The sequence below is a fragment of the Lithobates pipiens genome, unplaced genomic scaffold (genome assembly GCF_037356315.1).
Source record: "Lithobates pipiens isolate NorthernLeopardFrog02 unplaced genomic scaffold, aLitPip1_a1.2 Scaffold_30, whole genome shotgun sequence".
NCBI classification, from domain to species: Eukaryota; Metazoa; Chordata; class Amphibia; order Anura; family Ranidae; genus Lithobates; species Lithobates pipiens.
This window is the reverse complement of record NW_027507791.1, coordinates 164,064,653-164,088,384: the sequence shown is the minus strand read 5'-3', so window position 1 is coordinate 164,088,384 and position 23,732 is coordinate 164,064,653. Positions and strand designations below refer to the sequence as shown.

Below are 23,732 nucleotides of genomic sequence, written 5' to 3'. Positions count from 1 at the left end.
ACATTTAGAGTAATGAAATGATTTCTCAGTCATTTTGAAGCTACTACAACTAACGCTTCCGATCTCTTTTCAACTGCAATACTTAATCTCTGCTATTGCAGAATATTTAGCTGCTTAGCTCACACTTTTCTGTACGTAGCCGTGTTAACAGTATAGTACCTGTAAGTAACCAATGGGGATTGACATTTCATCTCAAATTCATATTCACATTTCTAGTGCAGTTTGTGTTCTTGCCAGTTATTATCCTTTCTCATCCTTATGCTATATTTGGGGTATATTCACTACATGATTAAAGACACGTAATGAACCTGATTGATAAAAAACCTACACACGTCGTTGCTGTTATTTCGTGTGTAGGTTTAACCACTTAAACCCGACCTGTATATACTGTCTCAATATTAATCTAAGTTATTTTGCTATATTTATTATTAGAATAAACAGATTATTATCTCTAAATCCTGGTAAACCAACTCACACAAAACCATCTTATTTCTTCCTTACACGCAGCACATATTAAGATATTAACATTTAGCCGGTATCTCTCTGCAATAGTAAACGAAATGTGTAGATCGCTCATCTAATATCGTCTTCTCAGTGCTACCGGAACAACTTTTAAATTTAGAGTAATGCAACGATTTCTCAGTTTTATGAAGCTGATGCAACTAACGCTTTGGAACTCTTTACATGTTTCAGAAGTAACTACTTTATTAGCAAAAAATAAAGTCCTGTCTTCTTTACACGCTAGCCTTTCTGTATACATTAATCTCTCTGTGTACACCAGCCACTCTATATAGACTAGCCTCTCTGTCTTCTGTATACACGTGCCCGTAATCTATATACACTAGCCTGCCTTCTTTTTACAATAGTCTCGGTGTCCCAGCCTTTCTGCATACACTAGCCTCACTGAATTCCCCAGACTGTCTTCTGTATACACAAGCCTATCTGTAAAAAAATAGCCTGCCTTTTGTACTCATTAGCCTCTCTGTGTAACACCGTCTCTCTCTGGATTCCCTAGCCTCCATCTCTGCATACCCAGGGCCTTCCTCTGTATAATCTAGCCTATCTGTATACACTAGCCTGTCTTTTGTACAAATTAGCCTCTCTGTAGCCGGTCTTCTGTATACACGAGCCTCACTGTCTACTCTTGGTTGTCTTTTGTATACACTAGCATCTCTTTATACATTATCTCTCTGTATACCCAAGCCTCTCTGTATACACTAGTCCGCCTGTATACACTAGCAAGTCTGCATACACTAGCCTCTCTTTGTAACCCAGCCTCTCTCTATGTATACCCTACCCTCCATCTTTGCATACCCAGGACGTTCTTCTCTATAACACATTAGCCTCTCTGTATAAACTAGCCGTTCCTCTGTATACACTAGTCCGTCTGTATACACTAGCAAGCATGCGTACTCTTGCCTCTCTCTCTGTATACCTTAGCCTCCATCTCTGCATACCCAGGACGTTCTTCTGAATAATCTAGCCTATCTGTATACACTAGCCTGTCTTTTGTACACATTAGCCTCTCTGTATAAACGAACTGGTCTTCTGTATACACTAGTCCGCCTGTATACACTAGCAAGTATGCATACTCTAGCCTCTCTCTCTGTATACCTTAGCCTCCATCTCTGCATACCCAGGACGTTCTTCTGAATAATCTAGCCTATCTGTATACACTAGCCTATCTGTATGCACTAGCCTGTCTTTTGTACACATTAGCCTCTCTGTATAAACTAACCGGTCTTCTGTATACACTAGTCCGCCTGTATACACTAGCAAGTATGCATACTCTAGCCTCTCTCTCTGTATACCCTAGCCTCCATCTCGGCATACCCAGGACGTTCTTCTGTATAATCTAGCCTGTCTTTTGTACACATTAGCTTCTCTGTATAAACTAGCCGGTCCTCTGTATACACTAGTCCGTCTGTATACACTAGCAAGTCTGTGTAACCAAGCCTCTCTCTCTGCATACCCTAGCCTCCATCTCTTGCATAACCAGGATCTTCTTCTGTATAATCTAGCCTATCTGTATACACTAGCCTGTCTTTTGTACACATTAACCTCTCTGTATAAACTAGCCGGTCTACTGTGTATACACTAGTCCATCTGTATACACTAGCAAGTCTGCATACTCTTGCCTCTCTGTGTAACCCAGCCTCTCTCTCTCTGTATACCCTAGCCTCCATCTCTGCATACCCAGGACGTTCTTCTGTATAATCTAGCCTAGCTGTATGAACTAGCCTGTCTTTTGTACACATTAGCCTCTCTGTATAAACTAACCGGTCCTCTGTATACACTAGTCCGTCTGTATACACTAACAAGTCTGTGTAACCAAGCCTCTCTCTCTGCATACCCTAGCCTCCATCTCTTGCATAACCAGGACCTTCTTCTGTATAATCTAGCCTATCTGTATACACTAGCCTGTCTTTTGTACACATTAGCCTCTCTGTATAAACTAGCCGATCTACTGTATACACTAGTCCATCTGTATACACTAGCAAGTCTGCATACTCCTGCCTCTCTGTGTAACCCAGCCTCTCTCTCTCTGTATACCCTAGCCTCCATCTCTGCATACCTAGGACGTTCTTCTCTATAACACATTAGCCTCTCTGTATAAACTAGCCGTTCCTCTGTATACACTAGTCCGTCTGTATACACTAGCAAGTATGCGTACTCTTGCCTCTCTCTCTGTATACCTTAGCCTCCATCTCTGCATACCCAGGACGTTCTTCTGAATAATCTAGCCTATCTGTATACACTAGCCTATCTGTATACACTAGCCTGTCTTTTGTACACATTAGCTTCTCTGTATAAACTAGCCGGTCCTCTGTATACACTAGTCCGTCTGTATACACTAGCAAGTATGCGTACTCTTGCCTCTCTCTCTGTATACCTTAGCCTCCATCTCTGCATACCCAGGACGTTCTTCTGAATAATCTAGCCTATCTGTATACACTAGCCTATCTGTATACACTAGCCTGTCTTTTGTACACATTAGCCTCTCTGTATAAACGAACTGGTCTTCTGTATACACTAGTCCGCCTGTATACACTAGCAAGTATGCATACTCTAGCCTCTCTCTCTGTATACCCTAGCCTCCATCTCTGCATACCCAGGACGTTCTTCTGTATAATCTAGCCTATCTGTATACACTAGCCTGTCTTTTGTACACATTAGCCTCTCTGTATAAACTAACCGGTCTTCTGTATACACTAGTCCGTCTGTATACACTAGCAAGTATGCGTACTCTTGCCTCTCTCTCTGTATACCTTAGCCTCCATCTCTGCATACCCAGGACGTTCTTCTGAATAATCTAGCCTATCTGTATACACTAGCCTATCTGTATACACTAGCCTGTCTTTTGTACACATTAGCTTCTCTGTATAAACTAGCCGGTCCTCTGTATACACTAGTCCGTCTGTATACACTAGCAAGTCTGTGTAACCAAGCCTCTCTCTCTGCATACCCTAGCCTCCATCTCTTGCATAACCAGGACCTTCTTCTGTATAATCTAGCCTATCTGTATACACTAGCCTGTCTTTTGTACACATTAGCTTCTCTGTATAAACTAGTCGGTCCTCTGTATACACTAGTCCGTCTGTATACACTAGCAAGTATGCGTACTCTTGCCTCTCTCTCTGTATACCTTAGCCTCCATCTCTTCATACCCAGGACGTTCTTCTGAATAATCTAGCCTATCTGTATACACTAGCCTATCTGTATACACTAGCCTGTCTTTTGTACACATTAGCCTCTCTGTATAAACGAACTGGTCTTCTGTATACACTAGTCCGCCTGTATACACTAGCAAGTATGCATACTCTAGCCTCTCTCTCTGTATACCCTAGCCTCCATCTCTGCATACCCAGGACGTTCTTCTGTATAATCTAGCCTATCTGTATACACTAGCCTGTCTTTTGTGCACATTAGCCTCTCTGTATAAACTAACCGGTCTTCTGTATACACTAGTCCGTCTGTATACACTAGCAAGTATGCGTACTCTTGCCTCTCTCTCTGTATACCTTAGCCTCCATCTCTGCATACCCAGGACGTTCTTCTGAATAATCTAGCCTATCTGTATACACTAGCCTATCTGTATACACTAGCCTGTCTTTTGTACACATTAGCTTCTCTGTATAAACTAGCCGGTCCTCTGTATACACTAGTCCGTCTGTATACACTAGCAAGTCTGTGTAACCAAGCCTCTCTCTCTGCATACCCTAGCCTCCATCTCTTGCATAACCAGGACCTTCTTCTGTATAATCTAGCCTATCTGTATACACTAGCCTGTCTTTTGTACACATTAGCCTCTCTGTATAAACTAGCCGGTCTACTGTGTATACACTAGTCCATCTGTATACACTAGCAAGTCTGCATACTCTTGCCTCTCTGTGTAACCCAGCCTCTCTCTCTCTGTATACCCTAGCCTCCATCTCTGCATACCCAGGACGTTCTTCTGTATAATCTAGCCTAGCTGTATAAACTAGCCTGTCTTTTGTACACATTAGCCTCTCTGTATAAACTAGCCGGTCCTCTGTATACACTAGTCCGTCTGTATACACTAACAAGTCTGTGTAACCAAGCCTCTCTCTCTGCATACCCTAGCCTCCATCTCTTGCATAACCAGGACCTTCTTCTGTATAATCTAGCCTATCTGTATACACTAGCCTGTCTTTTGTACACATTAGCCTCTCTGTATAAACTAGCCGATCTACTGTATACACTAGTCCATCTGTATACACTAGCAAGTCTGCATACTCCTGCCTCTCTGTGTAACCCAGCCTCTCTCTCTCTGTATACCCTAGCCTCCATCTCTGCATACCTAGGACGTTCTTCTGTATAATCTAGTGTTATGATGAGCTTTGAAATAAAGGACATCTACGAAGTAGCATTCGTCTCAATGCATGTTTACTTCAGAAATACTTACTGTACAGAGGACCACACCTTCCAAGGGGTTGTGGTACAGAATACAAACTGTTACAGCTTTTTATAAGAAAATTATAACATTACCGCTTATGGCGGGCACAGAACCAAGTTACAGAGTACGTAATACATTTCATAATAATTGGTCCCACATTACATATGGTCATCTTGACCCAAACACAAAAACAAGATAAACAAGATAAAAGTCAATTTGACAGGATAGTGATTAATTATTAAAAGGGTAAAGTTTGTTATAAACAGGGACTTTCCATACCAACATTTCACAACATTTCTGGGAATAATATCTTTTGTTATCTTACTGGCAGAACATTTCATGTCATCCAGAGAACAGAATACACAAGCAATCATATGTGTGGAAACATTTGACAAATACTCAAAGAATAGAGAAACATTTGAAAAAGAAATTAATTCTTATATTGAAGGGGAACTCTGAGTAACTTATATAGATATGTGTTGCATATGTCTTCATATCTTCACAGGCCCTCCTATGTTTCTAATTCTTTGGGTATTCCTCTTTAGACTTCCTCTATGTCTCTGGGTTGACCTCCAGGTATACGAGCTACCATCTCATGAGCAGTCCTGACTCTTGACCTTTGGGGCTCAAAAGAACCAGTATTAGTACAAGCTTTCGAAATAGCACTACAAGAAGTTGTAGTTATCTTCAAACAAGAGTGAAAATCAAACAGATGGTGTTGCGCTACCTGAACTAGATATAAATATAAATATAAAGAGCCTAGTACTGGAAAAATTAAAATCTAACTATAAATCAACTAGCCTATCTAAAATAAAAATTAAGGTGTCTTGTGCTAGTGTATTCTAAAACTTGAATTCCAGAAATCATGTGTTTATATATCAACATAAGTAACTAAGCAAAAGGAAAAAATATTCCATAAAGTGCAAATGTTAAAACGTGCAATTCATAATGCATGAAAAAATGATAAAATACAGTCTATAGTGAAATTGAATAAAGTGTCAGTGATGGTTAGTTCCGTAATCTTCTTAAACATAAAAAAGTTATTAAATATATATATAAGACAGTCTATATAAAAGCTGAAATAGGTGCTCAGTGACTTGTTCAGTGCTTCTCAAAAAGAAAAACAGGTGCCAGCAATCGTGTTGTAATTTCTGTGTCTCCAGTATACACGGCACACTAGGTGAAATGGCCCCTTACCTTACTGCTGTAAGGCAAACAGCAAATCAAGCAGCAAAAACAAGGGTCCAGGGATTCTATCCCAATTCCTAGCAGGTGGATATTGGTCCCCTCAGGTAGGTATTTTTCCTCTCAGATAGTTTCCATATAGATCTTTGGCTTCAGTATAGCTCCCAGAGGTCTCATAGGAAAGATAGAGGCACACTCGGATGGTGAAGTACGTTCGTAAAATTTATTGTAACGATATATAAAAAGAGGTACTCACAAACATACGATAAAATACAGCATTAAAAACGGACGAGCAATCCGCTCGTGTATGCGAACGTCACTTCCGGTATCCTCGTTCCGACGCGTATCGTCACTAGTCACGTGACTTCATCAGGGAATGATCCCTGATGAAGTCACGTGACTAGTGACGATACGCGTCGGAACGAGGATACCGGAAGTGACGTTCGCATACACGAGCGGATTGCTCGTCCGTTTTTAATGCTGTATTTTATCGTATGTTTGTGAGTACCTCTTTTTATATATCGTTACAATAAATTTTACGAACGTACTTCACCATCCGAGTGTACCTCTATCTTTCCTATGAGACCTCTGGGAGCTATACTGAAGCCAAAGATCTATATGGAAACTATCTGAGAGGAAAAATACCTACCTGAGGGGACCAATATCCACCTGCTAGGAATTGGGATAGAATCCCTGGACCCTTGTTTTTGCTGCTTGATTTGCTGTTTGCCTTACAGCAGTAAGGTAAGGGGCCATTTCACCTAGTGTGCCGTTGTTAGAGTCCAGATGTGGAGCCCGACTTGTAGGAGGAGACCTCTCTTACAGCGCTGGTTCAGGAGCCGCTGGAATGGGAACAGCGGTCTCGAGAGCACAGTGGGTAGGAGGGCCTGCTGGATAGAGCCGCTGGAGCTGGTAGAAGAGCGGAGATCCCTCTGAAGGCTGAGTGGACTGCGGGTTGCTGGAAGCTGAGAAATGCAGGCAGTAGCTTCAGAGACCGAAGGTTGGAACTGGCAGCAGGCTGGAGAAGAGTCAGACGGTCCGGGTCAGAAGGTAAGCAGACTGATGGTAACGGAAGGCAGAAGAGGTGTCGGTAAGCAGGCAGAGGTCGGCAACGGGATCACAAGCAGAAGAGGTTTCGAGGTCAGGCAGGCCGGGTCGGGATTGGAGAAGGCAGAGAAGTCAAGCAAGCCGGGTCGATAACGGTAGCAGGTAATCAGGTTCAGGATCAGGTATTCAAAGGTAACCGGGTTCAGGATCAGATATTCAGACACACGGAAGCTGAGACGAAACAGCGCCGCACCGGCGCACTTGAGAGTCCTTTAAACGCTCAGTGGCGGGAAGGAGCGCACGCACGCCACGCACGACCACGTGGACGAGCGCGCGTACGAACGCCAGTCGCGAACGTGCACACTAACGCGTAAACGAACGCGCACGCGAACGCGTACGCGAACGCGCAGAAGACACACGCCGACGCCTGTGTGCACGCAGCTGTACCTGTCTATTGCTGGTAAGTTCCTGACATTGCCCCCTCCCAAGGGGCAGCCTCCGGATGCCCAACAGGTTCCTCTTTTCTGGATGGGCAGACAAGTATGCGTGAATTAACCGCCTGGCATGGATATTGCTGTTTGGTTCCCAGGAATTGTTCTCTGGCCCAAATCCCTTCCATTTGATCAGAAATTGGATGCGTCCCTGTCTTCTTCTGCAATCGAGGATGGCCTCCACCTCGTACTCCTCGTTTCCATCCACTAAGATGGGTTCTGGAGGTCTAGTTCCTCTATCAGGAAAGGGATCAGGGGTGGCAGGTCTCAGCAGTGACACATGGAACACAGGATGAATCCTAAGCGACTCAGGCAGGGTTAGCTCGTAGGAAACTTCATTAATTTTCCTCTTAACCGGAAATGGTCCCATAAATTTAGGTGCAAGTTTCCTGGAGGGACAAGCCATTTTAATGTTATTGGTAGAAAGCCATACCTGGTCGCCAGGTTGTAGGATCAGTTCCCCTCTTCTTCTCCGGTCAAAGGCTCTCTTACTGTCTGCCTGGGCCTTGGCCACTGCTTCCTGCAACACCCGGTTATTGTGGCTGAGGAAATCCACTGTCTTCTGGACCGCTGGAACTGAGGTTTCTGGAAGAAAATCAGGCAAAAAGGTTAAATGAAAGCCATAATTGGCGAAAAAAGGGGACTGACCGGTGGCCGAATGACAAGCATTATTGTAGGCAAATTCTGCCAAAGGCAGCAGGGACACCCAATCATTCTGTACGAATGATGTGAAGCACCTAATGTACTGCTCAAGAGTCTGGTTGGTCCTTTCTGTCTGCCCATTAGTTTGGGGATGATAGGCCGAGGACAGTGCCAGCTCAATTTTCAGGATCTCGCACAGGGCCCTCCAGAAGCGTGAGGTGAACTGCACTCCTCTGTCGGAGACTATATTCGCTGGAATCCCGTGTAGCCTCACAATCTCCTTAATGAACACGTGGGCAGTCTCCACGGCAGATGGGGTGCCTTTTAAGGGTGAGAAGTGGGCCATTTTGGATAGCCGGTCTACAACCACAAAAATAGTTGAACATCCCTCAGAACATGGAAGCTCGACAATAAAGTCCATACTAATCATTCTCCAGGGTCTGTCGGGTACAGGTAGGGGTTTCAGCAGTCCCCAAGCCCGGTTCCTGGGTGTCTTGTTCTGGATACAGACGGGGCAAGAGCTGATGTACTTTTCGCAAAAGTCCTTCAAATTGGGCCACCAGAACGTGCGTTGTACCAGATCAAGGGTCTTACGGACCCCAAAGTGGCCTGCCAGTGGGTGGTCATGAAGAAGGGACAGCACCTTAACTCGGACATTCTTGGGGACAAAAATTTGACTTCCCCTCCAGAACAAGCCATCTCTGGACATTAAGGTGATTCCGGGGGGTCTTGAGGAGTCAGAGGATGCTTCTCTGATCAGAGAGAGGAGGTCAGGCTGTAAAAGTAAAAAATTCCCGGCAGGTAAAATGGTGTCAGGAACAGATGAGTCCTTAGGATTGTCATACATCCGTGACAGCGCATCCGGTTTCACGTTCTTCGATCCGGGTCGGTACGTGATGTGAAAGGAGAAACGTGAAAAGAACAGGGCCCAGCGGGCTTGTCGGGGTCTCAGTCGCTTGGCAGACCGTAGATATTCTAGGTTCTTGTGGTCTGTGTATATTAGTACCGGGTGAGCAGCGCCCTCCAATAGGTATCTCCACTCCTCCAAGGCGGCCTTAATGGCGAGCAACTCTCGGTCGCCTACGTCGTAATTCTTCTCCGCGGAAGAGAGTTTCCTGGAGAAGAACCCCACGGGATGCATTAGGTCCTTGTTGCCTTGACGTTGGGAGATGACCGCTCCTACGGCCACTTCAGAGGCGTCTACCTCGAGGATGAAGGGTAGAGACGGGTCCGGATGGCTGAGAATTGGGGCGGACGTGAAGAGTTTTTTAAGTCTTTCGAAAGCACTCTGGGCCTCCTGAGTCCAGCAGAAGCGGAAGTTTTGTCTGGTCAGTTGCGTGATGGGCGCAATTATAGCTGAAAAGTCTCTTATGAACTTTCTATAAAAGTTCGCAAAACCGATGAAGCGTTGTACACCCTTCTTATCCAAAGGCGCTGGCCAATCTAGTACAGCAGACACCTTTTGGGGATCCATCCTGATACCCGTTGGAGAGATTACTAGTCCCAGGAATCGGATGCTCTGTAACTCAAATTCGCATTTCTCAGCCTTTGCGTAGAGTCGGTGCTGGCGAAGGCGGTCTAGGACTTTACGGACGTGTTCTCGATGCTGATCAAGAGAGTTGGAAAATATTAAAATGTCGTCCAGGTAGACAATCACGAACACGTCGAGGAAATCCTTAAACACGTCATTGATTAGGTGTTGAAATGTGGCCGGGGCGTTGCAGAGCCCAAAGGGCATCACTAAATATTCATAATGACCGAATCGGGTCCGGAAGGCTGTTTTCCATTCATGCCCGGCCTGGATGCGAACTAGGTTATACGCCCCCCTTAGATCCAACTTGGTGAATATTTTAGCGGATCTCAGTCTCTGAAAGAGTTCGGGTATCAAGGGTAAGGGGTAGCGGTTCTTAACCGTAATCTTGTTTAAGTCTCTATAGTCCACACATGGACGGAGGGACTGATCTTTTTTAGTGACAAAAAAGATTCCAGCTCCTGCTGGGGAAGTTGAAGGACGGATGAACCCCTTCTCTAGGTTCTCGTCCAAGTAGGTCTTCAGTGCCCCCTGCTCCTTTTCTGATAAAGGGAATATGCGTCCGAAAGGAATCTCGGCCCCAGGGAGTAGTTCGATCGGACAATCATAGGGACGATGAGGAGGCAGAGTGTCTGCTCCCTTTTTACTGAACACATCAATAAAGTCATGATAGTGCTTGGGCACAGTCTGCAGTAGGTCTTGATCAGAGTCTACACATAAAAGGGTGGCGGAAGGCTTGGTGGAATCTGTTAGGCAGTGTTTCAAGCAATAGGAAGATGGGAATGTGACTTCTCTGGTAACCCAATTGATGTAGGGGTTGTGGGCCTGGAGCCAGGGTATGCCCAGAATGATTGGGAACATTGGAGAGGAGATGACATCCAACGTCAGGAATTCCTTGTGTTGAGAGGAGATAATGACAGGTAGAGGGAGAGTCTCTTGAGTTACCTTTCCAGAACTGATGCTAGACCCATCGGCCAGAAAAACTGAGAGTTCATGAGCCTTGCCTCGTAACGGGATGCCCTGTCGGCCCGCAAAGGTGGAGTCTATGAAGCAGCGGCATGCCCCGGAGTCAATGATAGCGTTGACTGTCACCGTCCTTCCTTGGAGCTGTAGTGAGAGAGGAACAGCAAGGTGGGTTGAATTGGCAGTCAATGCAGAGAGACTGGTAGAAGCAGAAGGTAGACACTTACTTGTCTTGACAGGGCAATTAGAGACATAGTGACCCGAACCACCGCAGTAGAGGCAGAGATTCTGCTGCCGGCGACGTGCACGCTCTTCTGGAAGCAAAGCGGGGCGCAGTAGTCCTAATTGCATGGGCTCGGAGGTGTCAGGAGCCGTGCAGGGCGGAATAGGGCTGGACGGAGATACATAGCGAGAAGCAGGCATTGGGGCTCTCGCTGTCATCCAGACTGGACGGACTTGCTGAGCGGAGCGCTCTGATCTTCGCTCCCTGAGACGGCGATCAATCTGGATTGCCAAGGAGATCAGGGCCTCCAGGGTTTCTGGTATACCGACTCGAGCCAGTTCGTCCTTAAGTCCTTCAGATAACCCCATGCGAAATTGATGCCTTAAAGCCGCATCATTCCATTCCGTGTCTGCGCTCCAGCGTCGAAAGTCCGAGACATAATCTTCAGCCGGTCTGCGGCCCTGCTGGAGCGCAACCAGAGCAGATTCAGCCGTGGCAGTCTTTTGGGGGTCCTCGTAAAGCTGAGCCATGGCCTCAAAGAAGGATTGCAGAGAGAAGGTTGCGAGTGAATCTCCTTCAAGTAAACGGTGGGCCCAGGTCTGCGGTTCTCCTTGTAGGAGGGAGATTACAAATCCTACCTTCGTGGCTTCCAGGGAGAAAGTCCGTGGTTGTAGGGCAAAATAGAGTTGACAAGCGCTCCGAAAAGCCCGAAATTTGGTTCGATCCCCAGAAAACCTTTCCGGAATGGGTACCCTTGGTTCAGGTGGAAGCATGACAACGGATGGTGAGGCGACGGGCTGTGCCGATAAGGAGGCAGGAGCAGAGGCCATGTGACCAGTATCTGTAAGGTCCTGGACCTGTCCTTCAAGCCTGGCGTAGCTATCTTGAAGCGATTTTACCGCTTGGGTAAGGGCCGACAGGTGCGTGCAGATCTCCTTCATGGGAGAGGTCTCTCCTGCGGGCTCAGTCATGGCTGTTTCGTACTGTTAGAGTCCAGATGTGGAGCCCGACTTGTAGGAGGAGACCTCTCTTACAGCGCTGGTTCAGGAGCCGCTGGAATGGGAACAGCGGTCTCGAGAGCACAGTGGGTAGGAGGGCCTGCTGGATAGAGCCGCTGGAGCTGGTAGAAGAGCGGAGATCCCTCTGAAGGCTGAGTGGACTGCGGGTTGCTGGAAGCTGAGAAATGCAGGCAGTAGCTTCAGAGACCGAAGGTTGGAACTGGCAGCAGGCTGGAGAAGAGTCAGACGGTCCGGGTCAGAAGGTAAGCAGACTGATGGTAACGGAAGGCAGAAGAGGTGTCGGTAAGCAGGCAGAGGTCGGCAACGGGATCACAAGCAGAAGAGGTTTCGAGGTCAGGCAGGCCGGGTCGGGATTGGAGAAGGCAGAGAAGTCAAGCAAGCCGGGTCGATAACGGTAGCAGGTAATCAGGTTCAGGATCAGGTATTCAAAGGTAACCGGGTTCAGGATCAGATATTCAGACACACGGAAGCTGAGACGAAACAGCGCCGCACCGGCGCACTTGAGAGTCCTTTAAACGCTCAGTGGCGGGAAGGAGCGCACGCACGCCACGCGCGACCACGTGGACGAGCGCGCGTACGAACGCCAGTCGCGAACGTGCACACTAACGCGTAAACGAACGCGCACGCGAACGCGTACGCGAACGCACAGAAGACACACGCCGACGCCTGTGTGCACGCAGCTGTACCTGTCTATTGCTGGTAAGTTCCTGACAGCCGTGTATACTGGAGACACAGAAATTACAACACGATTGCTGGCACCTGTTTTTCTTTTTGAGAAGCACTGAACAAGTCACTGAGCACCTATTTCAGCTTTTATATAGACTGTCTTATATATATATTTAATAACTTTTTTATGTTTAAGAAGATTACGGAACTAACCATCACTGGCACTTTATTCAATTTCACTATAGACTGTATTTTATCATTTTTTCATGCATTATGAATTGCACGTTTTAACATTTGCACTTTATGGAATATTTTTTCCTTTTGCTTAGTTACTTATGTTGATATATAAACACATGATTTCTGGAATTCAAGTTTTAGAATACACTAGCACAAGACACCTTAATTTTTATTTTAGATAGGCTAGTTGATTTATAGTTAGATTTTAATTTTTCCAGTACTAGGCTCTTTATATTTATATTTATATCTAGTTCAGGTAGCGCAACACCATCTGTTTGATTTTCACTTTTATTATCTGGGGGTTAGGGTTCATACCCCTGTCGGTAGTTTGCTGCAACCTATCCTTTTAAATAGTTTAGGCCCTTGACGACAGCGCGGGGATACCCTAAACCAATTTACTATCTTCAAACAACATTTGAATAACATAGGTGCACAATTGATTATAAGGATTATAAGTACTATGATACCAACAATATAAAGGATACCATGTAATATACCAGCAAACCAGCCTCCAATGCTTGAAAACCAGTTGACAGGATTAAGCCAGGAAAGCCAGCTTTCCCAACTTCCTTCAACCCAAGCAGTTTCAGTATGCTCTTTCCGAATATTGAGCTTGAGCGTTTGCACCTGTTCCACATGTGAAATGATGGCATCTTCTGCTTTAGTATCACTTCCAATGTAGTTACAACAGCCTGTTCCCACTATGGCGCATATTCCTCCCTGGCTTGCTGTAAGATAATCCAACACCGGTGCTGCAAAATCTCCTTTTTAACCATTTTTAGCTCTGTGGCAAGAGTCACAAAGTTCCTATGATGCAATGCTGTAATATTATCAATCAAGTCAGCTAAATCAATGATAAAACTGAATGCCTTTTTGATACAACATCTATTTACCCATGATATGGAGAATATTGGCTTTATCTCCTTGTCATGTGACTCTACATTAGCGTCAATATCACTAGTATAAGTATTTTTCCTCAACAATAAGTGGGGGTACCTCAATGTTAGTCTCACCCTCCTTGTTCATATCAGGACCTTTAACCTCATCATGATTCTCTTCCTTCCCCCCAGGTTCTGACTGAGAAGCTAAATCTCTTTTTAGGAGATGGATGGGGATTTTACGGATTTGGGACTCCTTAAACTCATTGTTACTCATATACCAAGTGGCAGGTATTACTCTACCAAAATAACAAACCCCCATAGAATTTAAAGAGATCCAATTATATGCTTTCTTCCCACATATAAAATAATAACCTGGGGGAGCTGCACAAGCCTTCCTGAAATTATACCTCTGCAAACACATTAATAATTTCATATTGTTCTGTCTAGAATGCTGACGGTGCGTGTAGTCATGTAGTTCCTGAATTCGATCCGTGCTCCATGCTGTATCCTTACCATTAAACCAATATCTGATCTCAGCATTGTTCATACAGTTGGAGTTCCCAATTGGTCTGGTAGTACTTTGGAAACCCTGAGTAAACAGTTCAGATTAATATTCTCGAGTGAAGTTTATACAGACCGAGGGAATTTTCATTGGAGCATTAGTGAACAACAGTAGCGAAACAACTCTGTCAACCATAGGTCTGCTTACATCTTCAAAGTGGGCATTGTTCTCTATTTCGGCCAATGTGCTGGGCACACCTAATAAGGGTATAGTCTTATGTGATATAGGTGCATGTGTGCATATCCAGCAATTAGAAATGTTCAGTCTTTTTGCTGCCTATAGGTGCATGGATACAAAGGAGTTATAAAAGGGTTCACCCAATTTAGCATGATACCCATGAGTGTCTCTTCTTGTTCTTTGATTGGGATTACGGCTCTCTTCAGATTGCAATTTTTCACTTGTTACGGTGGCATTGAAAAGGTAGGTGTCATGTATCTTACCTTTTTCTTTATGGTATGTCCATTCGAATGCCATGACTGTGATCCACACTACCGCTCCACCACAGAGGATAACGCTCCACAACGCCACATTCGGTCTAGGCCCCAGGAGATTCATTCTGCAGTCTTCTGGCTCTGGCACGAGTGATTGGCGGTGATGACCTGGAAGGCAAGGGTAAAGAAGAATACCTGCTAACAGCAGAATGATCTGTATGTTCCATCGGACCTATAGTCTTTTTACAATGGGAACCATGAACCCACTTGTAGTACTTCAGCTTTGCAGCAGTTGGAGATACAAGAATGATTTGAAACGGTCCTTTCCACTTAGGGGACAAAGTGGTCCAGGGTATTCGATTCTTGATGTACATGTGTTCCTTCACTTGTATCCACTGGTTGTCCTGCTTTGGCTCTGGAAAAGTATCAGAAAACACATTTGCCAGTCTGCGCACATAGTCTATCATGGTATCTTGACCATTTCTCAAATTTACTGTCTCTGGGGGTACCAAGGGTGCAGGAAGTCTCCGAGGCGGTCACCCAAATAGTATATCAAAAGGTGATAGTCCATGCTTCTCCTTAGGGGTGGTCCTAATGGTAGTTAAGGCTTCTACCCATGTGCTTTTCCCGTTAGCAGTTATTTTTGCAAGATATCTCTTTAAAGTCTGGTTAGTGCGTTCAACCATCCCACTAGCTTGTGGCCTATATGGTGTGTGCAACTGTTGTTTTATTCCCAAAATAGCCACCACTTCTGCCATTAGCTTATTGTCAAAGTGTGTACCTCTATCTGAGGAAATAACAGCCCCTATACCAAATCTTGAGATTAACTCTCTAATGAGACATTTTACTACTGTTCGGGCAAGGGGGCATATCTGAGAAGTCAATCTGCACAATTTGAAATGGCTCCTCAGTATGTGGAATATGCTTCATATGAGTGGGCACTGGTTTTGCAATGTTATGAATTTGACATATTGCACATTCATTAATCTATATAGCAGCATATGTATGAAAGCCTGGAGCCCACCAGTGTTTGTTCGCCACCCAACACATCCCTCCTGTTGAGACATAGCAAGGCCCATGGCTCAAAGCAAACAAATAAGGAAACAGAGTTGGAGGAGCAACCATTTTTCCATTCATAGTCCACAGGCCATCCTCATCACAAACAGCCCCTTTGGAGCACCAGGATGGTCTGTGAGATGAGTTTTCCTGTAAGGCAGACAAAATGTGTAAATCAACAGGTAAATCAGTCAGAAACAACATAGGCATGGCACTGGATGGCTATTCGTAGATTGCTCCTTTAGCATATTCATTGGCTTGTTACACAAAATAGGTAGTAAGGTTTACTATAGTCAGGTAGCCCAAGATTTGGGGTTGTCAGTAAAATTTCTTTCATTTCTTTCTTCACTGCTGGGGTTAATTTGTCCTCAATAAATTTATAACTACCCTTTGTATGTCGCTTTAATAATACTTGTAAAAGACCTAATACTAGTGGAGGATTGAGTCTCCTTCATAAAGTAAAATTTTCATTTTTTATTTATTTATTTATTTATTATCTATTCGTAATCACCGGGCAGCTTCCTCCGGTGACTTTTCTACTCAAGATACTGAAAAATTCTTGGTACTGACAGGGCTAAATCCCCATGACTTTTCACCGCGGCCACTTTCATATAGTCTGGTGAGAATTTCCAGTAATCCAGACCGCTGGATTCATAAGCCCCTTGTGGGCTTCTTGTAATCCCTCCTGTTTAGGGTTAATAAAGTTCTGGCATAAGGAGCAAATTTAACATCTCCCTTTGCTTCAAGTATGTTTTACTCCCATCCCTTCAGGCATTAAAACTATAGTTACTCTTATATTTTCTCTGTCTAGCAGACTGCTAGGAGAGTATGGCGATACACCACCTCTTACCTATAGAGGTTCAGTGACGTTGGCAGTAATTACATCATTACTTATCTTAACCAAGAAAATACCTGCTGATTCGAAGTAGGAAAATTGGCATCACATATATTTAACAAAGTCTTTTTTGTCTTTCTCGTTTAATTTGAAGAGCTACAACCTGCACTTCAATACTTTCCATATGCAGTGCTGCTTTCTTAGGTATGGGAACTTGTTATACATTTACTATTTTTATCGCTATCCTTATTAATCTCTTAGATTCTTTAAGATCCACTATTCATTAATTCTAGCGCTGGCTTCTTTCTCCATTCTTTAACTTCCTATAACAATCCTCCCATGAAACTGTTAACCAGACCATGTCTTTACACTTTCTTTTAATTCTTCTTAAATTCTTATTGCTGAGTCAGAAACTGTAGCAGCAGGCCAGGGGCGCAACTATAGGGGTTGCAGCAGTCGCGACCGCAACCGGGCCCTGTGATGCAGGGGGCCCATGCAGCCCCCTCTACATATGACCAGCAGCAGCATAGGCAGCTAGGGGTACCAGTGCACCATGCACACGGGTGGCTGGAGGTGGAGGGTGACTAGCAGAGCTCCATGCTCGACTATCGCACTGGCTGCTCTTTAGTTGTGCATTCCCCGCATGACCTGTGTCCTCAGCCGGCTCCTCAGAGTACCCCTATCCTGCTCCATGCATTGCCGCTCAGTCCGATGTCTGTTCTCCCCAGCCAGAGTCCCGCTCCCCCCCCCCCCGAGTCCGGCCCACACTGCACTGCATACTTCTCCCGGGTAAACAAACTTTAAGCACACAGATGCAGTGCAGCCCTATGAGAGCCAGCTCCTCGGAGGACACTGCAGGCTTGTCTGCCAGCCCCCCTCCTCCCCCGTCATACACAGATGATGAAAGGTCTTTCTGGGCGATATGCTGATCGCCCATCCAGCACACTGGATGGAGCCCAGGTCAGCATGGATGAGTGCGCGGCCTACAGCTTGGTCATGGTGAGTGAGAGGACCCCATCCCCCACACACCATTACATACCCCCTCCCTCTCCCCCTGGGGACAGGGACCCCTTCTTATGTGGGGACAGGGACCCCCACCTCCCCTGGGGACTGGGACCCCTTCTCACCTGGTGGCAGTAACTTCATCTGCCCTGGAGAAAAGGGCCTCATCTCTTCTGGGGACGGGGACCCCATCCTGCCTAGGGACAGTCCCCCAATGGGGCACCTAAAAATTAAAAAAAACTTATAAAAAAAAACTACTGATACCAGTGGTGGAACTACAGGGCTCACAAAGGTCATACCTGTGACCACGCCCTGGAGTTCAACCGCCAGACTCGGAGGGAAGGGCCCTGTATGGGGTTCAGGGGGGCCCTTCATGGTTTCTTGCATCAGGGCCCTGAAGATTCTAGTTACGCCACTGGCAGGGGTAGACAAGCCGTCCCTAGTTGTTAAGATTATGTAGCTCTCACTTCCCCTAGTCAAACAGCCACCACTATATATATTGGGTCACCCATCTAAGCCCCGGTTAGGGTTAATTCATTTCATTACTTGTTTGCCCATCGCTATATGGATGCTGCACATTATAGAATACAGACCCCAACTTACTTCGGGGAACGACAATATGATATCATAACGATATAGTGAGGCCCGAAACGGAAAAGACAGAAAAGAAAAAGTAGTGCAGGGCCGGGCATGACCATGTTTTTTGGGGAGACAATGCAGGGGTTAATATGAAGAGATAAGAGGGGAGGGGACAGGGAGTAAAGTCCAAGGGGGAGTGGTAATATATAAGGAGGAGGTGGGACTTGGCTGGGGAACAGAAAGTTGTGGAGAAAGAAAGGAGGAGGCAGTTTTTTGCTCTGCTCCTCCAACATGGCTGAGATGTCACTCGGATGAGGGTCTTTATGGATGACCAGGTGAGTGGACGGAGGCTGGGAGGTGAGGGTTGCTGTGCATGCACAGTTTGCGGCCTCTGGCACTCTGTTTTCACCAGGGCCCTCATCTGAGGCCCTGCGCAGGCAAGGAGCACTCTAGGGAGAACAATCCGGTCCCCCAGCAAAGAATACCCAGCCGCCTGCCTGAGCAGGGTCTGGGCGGACTCCACGCCGCCAGCCCAGCTCGGTGGGTGGGGCCACGTGCTGCTCGGTGGGTGGGTTATGGTGCTGCTTCCCCGCCCGTGAATTGCAGGACTTCTACCTCCTCTGCCTGCATCGCTGCGCGGGGAGGAAGGCTCGGCGAGGGAGACTAATTAGTATGGCCGTCAGGCTGCTTATATTTAAAAAAAAAGGTTTTTAAGGGGGCGGAGCTCCGCGGGTGGGCGTTGCTTATACGGGCGGCACAAGATGGCACAAGATGGCGGTGGAAGGACGAGGTTGACCTTCCAGGTCACAGTATGTGAGGGCATTTGTAGAACCATGGCAGGAGGCAGAGCTTCGGGGGTGAGACAGGCACTACAACAGAGGGACTCCACGGCCCCCAGGACCTCTTTGCCTGGGGGCCTGATGACACCACCGGTCCTGGTCTAGAATGACAGGTCAGAAGGCGAGCTGACAGTGTGCGAGGAGGAGGAGCCGCAGGAATGCGAGCCAGCAATGGAGGCAAGCACGGCGGCTGTTGGGGTTCCAGTCAGCCCGGTAAGTCAAATAATGTCTAAATGTTTTTCGTTTAAGTTGCATTACAGGATTTGTTGGGGGGTTGGAAAGGGGGGTGCAATGTCGGTGGCAGTTGCTCCTCCGGGAACAGAGGTGGTGGATGCTGGCCCACAAATGGCGGGCGGTGCGTCTGCAGTTTGGGGACAGTGGTGCAGTGGTGGGGTTGTCAGGTAATGGTAGGATGAAGATGGTAAGGATTGCAGATGCAAAAAAAATAAATAAATAAATAAAATGTCAGATGTACGGGTGCTTTGAGGGTCCCCTGAGAACACAATTAAATAGGAATTCCGGGATACGATTTGAAAAGGTAAGTGTGTGGAGATCTTCTCGTTATGGCCCCCTTTAAAAAAAATAAAAATAAAAGGGGGGGAATTTACATTTTAAGTGTGTAGGGACATGCAGGAAGATTAAGGGAAAAGGGATGAAGGTAAGAGGAGGTACCGATTGATTTTGTGGAAGGCGGTCGCCATTATGCGATTGCCATGGGGGGGAAGAACCTGTTGTTCTGTTATATGTAGGCCATTGCACACGTTAAAAAGGGGGATCTGATTGGCTACGGGATGATGAGCAGTTTAGACCGCGCAGGTAGGTATGGCCGCCTCTTAATGGGGATCAAAGGATAGCGGCTTCTGGATGCGGTTTCTGTAGTCGAGGCCCCCGAAGCAGTTCCTTCAGGGGGGTATACCCAGGGCCGTCTTTAATATTGATTGGACGCTGGGCAAACATTTTCTTAGGGCCCCCCCCCCTGCATGCAATTTCGCTCTCCACCTTCTCTGAGACATACAATAAATAGCAGCAAGACTTAAAATCACTTTACTGTATCAGATCAGGCAGCGATTGTGATTGGTTGCCAGAAGTTACAGCATATTATTACTGCTTACTGACTGGTTGCTAGAGGTTACAGCACTCCTTAAGGCTCACTGATTAGTTGCTAGAGGTTACAGCACATTTCTGCTTGTTGATTCGCTGCTAGAGATTACTGTACAGTAATACTGCTCACTGGTTGCAATAGGTTACAGCACACACACTGCAGTGGGGTATGATATACTTATGAATGCTGCCTTTATTTACATATGAATGCCGTTGGCCTTGGCTATTTACATATGCATGTGACTGCTATTTACATATGAATGTCAGTATTTATAGGTAAACACAGGTCTGCAGGTGATGCCTGCCCATAGGTTGCTCAATTTAGTGGGCCATGGTTAGATGTTTAGGTAATTACCGGAGTGGGGGGGGGGGGTAGAGACGTGTCGGTCCCTGATTCAATCGTACATGGCTTGGACGTTTTTGTGTGTTGGGCCGCCTTCTTCCGATGTGTGTGCGATTATACTTTATACATTGCAGCACATTGCAGGTAGGTTCATTAGTGCCATTGGCTGCAAAAAACACGGGGGGCCGACGAGGGATATTGTACTATTTTGTTCTGGCATTGTGATTGTTTCAGGGGTTACGGAGGTTCATCTGCCAGTGACCAAGGTGGAGGTACTATAGAAGGGGGTGGGGGAGGCCCAGGGACGGCGTGAGGTACAGTTGAGGACTTTGCATTCGTTGCTGGGTAAGTTCAATTATACCTGCCGGTTTTATTCTGATGAGTGGGTTTTGGCCGACGGCTGCCGTCTGCTACAGTGGGGGTTTCAGGCCCTGGCTAATTTAAACAGTTAAATGTGGAACATAGGGAGGGTTAGAAGGTTTGGTATGAGTTCTTGGCCACATATAACAGAAAGATAGGTGGATGCCAGGTCAATGGGAAAAGGGGTCACGAACACGGCAGGGTAAACAGGTTTGGGGGAAATTTTTTCTTTCAGGGGCAATAGAGTGAGGAAATTTGGCCCCAATTTTGTTGGGTGGAAGTGGGGTGTTCATTCGTAAACGTGTGCTATTGGAATTTTTCCAGTGGTTCCAGCTATGGAGCTGGGGTAAGGGTCATGCAGGAACCTGACATTGAATTGTGATTATGTGGGTGTGGTTTACGTGGTCAACCACATGTCCGCGTTGTCACAACTGGTCATACGGCAGCTACGCCACTTTGTGGTGCGTTAGGTGCAGTTGAACATTTTCTATATGCTATTCATCTTGCAGGCTTCGGAAACACGGGGGGCTTACTCCTTGCATCTATTTTTGGTGGGAGTTAGCCGGCCACAGAGGGGGAGGAATTCCCTACTCGGGCTGGGTATGGGAGATGGCATTGGAGTCACCACGGGAGGTAACAGGGCGGTCAGCCAGTGAGTCCACATGGGCGGCTTATGTGAAGGTATGAAAAGAAGGGTGGGTTGTTGGGTGCAAGAGTCTGAGGTCAAACATGGCTATGGGGGGGGTAAGTTTGTTGGTGGTACTATGGTTCTAGGAACTTGGTAAACGGGGGTCGGTATCTGCCATTGAGCGGAAACTGGTGGGTTTTTGGCTTTTGTTTAACCTGCGGTGCAGGGTGGATTGAAAAAAAAAGAGTTTGGGTTGGACAATTGAAAAAAAAAATGAATAAAAAAATGATCAAAGGGTTAGAGGGGTGGAGGTGCTGCTGTTTGTGTTACCAGGATTCAGGGTAAAAAAAAAAAAAAAAAAAGAGATAAAACGTTTAGGGAGTTTCTAGGGTTTGGAACAGATGGCATGGGGGGCAGTTCATGTGGCACAAGGCTGGGAAGTATTGGTCAAGGTTCCAGTTCGGATCGGTGTTCTGAAAATGCCACTGGGACGCAAGGTTAGATGGTGCAGAATACGCTTCACACTCCTTCCGCATCGGGGCGGCTGTAGAAGCTGCCAGATGTGGGTTGGATGAGGCAGCAGTAAGGAGGAATGGTAGGTGGGAAGCAAAGCGATTACGCACTTACCTATGCCTTCATGTGGTGGTGGAATAAATAATAAAAATAAATAAATAAAAATAAAACACGAGTGGGGGAGTAGTCTGTACATACAAGCTGTGTTGTTTGTGGTAAGGGGTACATTGGTTTACTTTAAAGTTGGTGCTGCTTTTGTTTGGCGTTTTTTTTTGTCCAGATGGAGGACTTATACGCCTTGTCTGGATTTTCTTTGTTATCTGTATGTTTGTTGGGGGGCCAGGAGAGCAGATGCGAGATCCGTTGGCAGACAGTTGGGTAGTTAGAGGAGGGAGGCATGTGTTCACTGGCTAGGTGTAGGGGGGTTGAGGTGGAGCAAGGTGGTATGGGAAATGGAACGTTAGGCATGGCGGGATAAACCGCCGGCCATCTGGGTTATGCATACAAGGGGTAATGCTTTTGGGTTCGAATGATCAGGGAGCTGATCTCGGACATTAAGTCAGATATTTTACGACTTCGTACAGTTGTCTAACACTCAGGTGGTGGGGAGGCTGTGGCTCAGAATGGGGTGCCTGGTGATCAGGCAAGTAGAGGGGGAAACTAATGTGGGCCTGTAATTGAGGGTGTTAGAATACACCTCTAGGGAGTGGGGATTGTTTTCTGGGCTCTGGGGCTGCAAGATGGGATCCAGCGGGCCCCCGGGGGTGTGGGGGAGCCCTTAAGGGTAAGGTGTCATCCTTGCAGGCTGTGGCGGTGTTTTGTTGGTCTTTGACGGTGGCAGTAAACATATGTGATGATAAGGGGTGGGGGGCTCATCGGTAGTATGTGCCCCTCCGGTGTATTCCAGAGAAAGGTTAGCTGGAATACTGTAATGGTTGCACTGCGGGAAGGGGGTTGTCTCCGAGCTGATTATCCGCTGGAGACCTATCGTGTGAATAAAGGTCCCGCTGTGTATTGGTGGAATATGTGTTGGAGTTCGGGGGTGCCCTCAAAGACCAACAGACTGGAGTTAAACAAGTTGTTACGGAGGTGATATTTTGGTATATATTTGATATTGGAGTTATTTATATGGTGTGAATAATAAATAGGCTGCTATGGCCATTTATACTCCAAAATTAAGGTGTGGTCTCATCATTTTAGAAGGGTAAGAAATGGGGATGTTGGAGTACAAGTGGTATAGCAGTAAGAGGCAGGTTGGGTACCTCTGAACTACACTGGTTAGTACCTGATGTTTTATTTTTCTGCTTGTTTGCTGAGGTGACCATCTTGGCGTTTGTCAAGAGGACTGAGAGTGGCCAGCAAGATCGCCTATGGCCACATCACCCTGAATGCACCCATTCTCGTCTGATCTTGGATGCCAAGCAGGGTCAGGCCTGGTTAGTAAACGGATGGGAGACTGCCTGGGAATACCAGGTGTCGTAGGCTTTTTTTCAATATGTTGTTGGCGTTGACGACCTGTTTTATTTTTCTGCTTGTTTGCCGAGGTGACCATCTTGGCGTTTGTCTCGTCTGATCTCGGATACTAAACACGGTCGGGCCTGGTTAGTACCTGGATGGCAGACCGCCTGGGAATACTAGGTGCCGTAGGCTTTTTTTCAATATGTTGTTGACGTCGACGAC

The 23,732-nt window shown here is 46.3% G+C and overlaps 1 pseudogene; it reads left to right on the top strand.

Moving 5' to 3' along the window:
- The first annotated feature begins 23,418 nt into the window (after positions 1-23,418).
- On the top strand, positions 23,419-23,537 carry LOC143948986 (5S ribosomal RNA; annotated as a pseudogene).
- The last annotated feature ends 195 nt before the right edge of the window (positions 23,538-23,732 follow it).